Source organism: Rattus rattus, chromosome 3 (genome assembly GCF_011064425.1).
Source record: "Rattus rattus isolate New Zealand chromosome 3, Rrattus_CSIRO_v1, whole genome shotgun sequence".
NCBI lineage: Eukaryota > Metazoa > Chordata > Mammalia > Rodentia > Muridae > Rattus > Rattus rattus.
The window spans coordinates 209,719,253-209,723,028 of NC_046156.1; the positions used below are offsets into that span (position 1 = coordinate 209,719,253).

Here is a 3,776-nt window from a genome sequence, read left to right on the forward strand (position 1 = left end):
AGTGTGAGCGTGTTCAGCAGTAAGTCTCAGGGCTGAAATAATTCTAGGCCTCGATTAGTTGTACAGAGGCTGGGGGCATCCAGGACTAGACCTAGGTTAGCAGATGGATGCAGTAACTTGCAGATGACAATTATTTCAGGGATATAAAAGATACTTTTACACAATGTAGTATTTAAAAAGTATGTTTCTAGTAGAAAGGTACTAGATTTGGTACACAAGCACATAAGGATTTGAAATTGGGAAGATTTTTTTCATGAAAAATAATCATGCTATTAGAAAAAAACAGAAATGAACTACATATTTTAATTATAATTTTCAAACCACACAAATCATTTCTTTTCATAATCAAGTAAGTCTATAGAAGCTTTCATAATAAAACATTAAGATACAGTGGCTTTTATTTGCTTTTGAGCAGTAGCAGTATAGTAGCCAATGAGGTTTATCCAAGGTGCAATTATCACTAATTGAAAACAGTGGCTTTTATTTTATTTTATTTTATTTTATTTTTAAAAGGAAGAGTGAGAAAAGAGAACAAAAAGCCTGACAGTTTGAATGCTGGTACGAAGGAGGAGTGGGTGCCGGGATCTCGCTGAGCATCCCCATGGCCCATCTCTTCCTCACTAGACTGAGCTTCAGCACAGTCCCAGATGGCTGGCAATAAGGCTAGAAAGAACTCCGGAAAGGCCAAGACAAAGGCTCCTGCTCGCATTTCCCTGTGGGCCTTATTCATCGGCGTCTGAAATCTAGGACAACCAGCCATGGACATGTAGGCTGCTGTGTACAGCGCAGCCATCCTAGAGTAGCTCACCAAAATGGTACTTGAGTTGGCAGGAAATGCATCAAAAGACTTAAATATAAAGTGAATTACCCCTCACTTGCAACTTGCTATCCACGGAGATGAAGAATTGGACACTGATTCAGGCTACATTGCTGGTGGTGGTGTCATCCCACACATCCACCAATCACTGATTGGGAAGAAAGGACAAAAGAAGACTGTCTAAAGATGCCTGGATTCCTTATTATCTCAGGATTCTAAGTATTCTCAACAGCTGTAAAATGTTGGTGTTTCCAATAGACTGTATCACTATGAACAACTCGATTTTGCCTTTTTCTAATTGTATTTGAGCAAGTTGGAGGCTTAATTAGCCTTCCAACCAACCAAATTTCTGCATTTGAATCTTAACCACATTTAAGTGTTAACTGTGGCTTCAAAGAAGCTATTGATTCTGAAGTAGTGGGTTTTGATAGAGTTGACTTTTTTTTTTTTTTTTTTATTAACTTGAGTATTTCTTATGTACATTTTAGTGTTATTCCTTTCGGTTTCGGGCAAACATCCTTCCTCCCCCTTCCTTATGGTGTTCCCTCCCCACCCTCCCCATTGCCACCCTCCCCCGACAGTCTAGTTCACTGGGGTTCAGTCTTAGCAGGACCCAGGCTTCCCTTCCACTGGTGCTCTTACTAGGATATTCATTGCTAGCTATGAGGTCAGAGTCAGGGTCAGTCCATGTATAGTCTTTAGGTAGTGGCTTAGTCCCTGGAAGCTCTGGTTGCTTGGCATTGTTGTACATATGGGGTCTCAAGCCCCTTCAAGCTCTTCAGTTCTTTCTCTGATTCCTTCAGCGGGGTCCGTTCTCAGTTCAGTGGTTTGCTGCTGGCATTCGCCTCTGTATTTGCTGTATTCTGGCTGTGTCTCTCAGGGAGATCTACATCCGGCTCCTGTCGGTCTGCACTTCTTTGCTTCATCCATCTTGTCTAATTGGGTGGCTGTGTATGTATGGGCCACATGTGGGGAGCTCTGAATGGGTGTTCCTTCAGTCTCTGTTTTAATCTTTTGCCTCTCTTCCCTGCCAAGGGTATTCTTGTTCCCCTTTTAAAGAAGGGTGAAGCCTTCACATTTTGATCATCCGTCTTGAGTTTCATTTGTTCTAGGCATCTAGGGTAATTCAAGCATTTGGGCTAATAGCCACTTATCAGTGAGTGCATACCATGTATGTCTTTCTGTGATTGGGTTAGCTCCTCAGGATGATATTTTCCAGTTCAACCATTTGCCCTACGAATTTCATAAAGTCATTGTTTTTGATAGCTGAGTAATATTCCATTGTGTAGATGTACCCATTTTCTGTATCCATTCCTCTGTTGAAGGGCATCTGGGTTCTTTCAGCTTCTGGCTATTATAAATAAGGCTGCGATGAACATAGTGGAGCACGATGTCTTTTTTTATATGTTGGGGCATCTTTTGGGTATATGCCCAGGAGGGGTATAGCTGGATCCTCAGGCAGTTCAATGTCCAATTTTTGAGGAACCTCCAGACTGATGCAAAAGTTAAATTAACAAACATTTGGTTTTGTTCAGACATTATTTTCACTCTGGTGGATAAGCTCGATAAAGGTCATATTTCAAATTAGTTTAAAACCTGCTTAATAATTGAGACTTATCTCTTAGATCTCATTCAGACACAAGTACATTTTTGTTTACTAATTAAACCATGCATCTGTTAAGAGAGAGAGAGAACCAAAACCAATACAAACCAAACAATAAATAATGATGTGTAAAAAAAAAAAACCAAAAAACAAACAAACAAAAACACTAAAAGACTGTACACTGCCGATATTCATTTTAGAAGGGAGATTATTATTTTTTCACAAATGATTAAAACTGATTTATTTAAATAAGGAAAATGCTCAGTTTTTAAAAATACAATATCGTTAAACTGGATATATTGGAACACTCCAATAATCTCTATGCTTCAGAGGTGGACACAACAAATAGGAAGTTGAAGTCTGTCCTCTAAAACATAAATACATACATACACAACATACCTTTGTAAAAATAAGTCAATGAAAACCAAGCTACTATCTATAAACGTCTACAGGATATGCATTCATGGAGGACTCGAGAAAACAGAAAGTTTTTTTTAAAATTATGTATGGAATAGATGCTATTTTTAGCATGTCACTTTTAAGTTCAAATGATAAGAATAAATGTAGAACAAGGAGTGATAATATCTAAGTTAAGCCCAGCTTAAACTAATATATTTTCTTACATCTGATATAACAAAGAGGTTGTTAAGGATGTTAGGAAGACAACTGAAAATATGAAACTGGGTAGATTGTTGACCAAGAAAAATAAATAAAGAAATTGATGCAATATAGTAAGCCAGGGTGACATAATAAAGTACTAGAAACATAATGAAGAAGATAAAATAGTAGCTTAAAAATCCCAAGTATCATAAAGCAAAATAATAAAAACCATTAATCAAAGACCTGATGTCTGGGAAATGAAGATTACACACATTCGTTTATAATGTTTACTCATCCCTTAAACTGAGTTACAATGATGTTCACTTATTGAATAGTGTCAGTGTAGCATATACCTCAAATCCTACTATGAAAAACATAACTAGTAAAGGTATAGTTAACATATTGCTCTGGCTAGTATTTTGTTTTGTTTTTTGTCAGCTCGACACAATGTATAGTCATCTGAGAGGAGAAAACCTTGACTGAGAAAATGCCCCCATAAGATCATGTTGTAGATAGATATCTCTGAGGACCTCTTTTATTTTTAATGACAGCATTAAAATTTAAAATGACATTGTTTTTTTTTTATTGGATATTTGTTATTTACATTCAAATGTTATTCCCTTTCCTGGTTTGCCTTCCCAGCCCCACCCCTTCTTCTATAAGGGTGTTCTCCCTCCCCAACCATCCCCCCTCCCCAAAACCCTGCCCTGACATTCCCCCACACTGCAGGGTCCAGCCCTGGCACGACCAAGGGTT

The 3,776-nt window shown here is 38.0% G+C and overlaps 1 pseudogene; it reads left to right on the forward strand.

Moving 5' to 3' along the window:
- The first annotated feature begins 647 nt into the window (after positions 1 to 647).
- Positions 648 to 1,024, forward strand: LOC116895697 (annotated as a pseudogene).
- Positions 1,025 to 3,776: the final 2,752 nt, after the last annotated feature.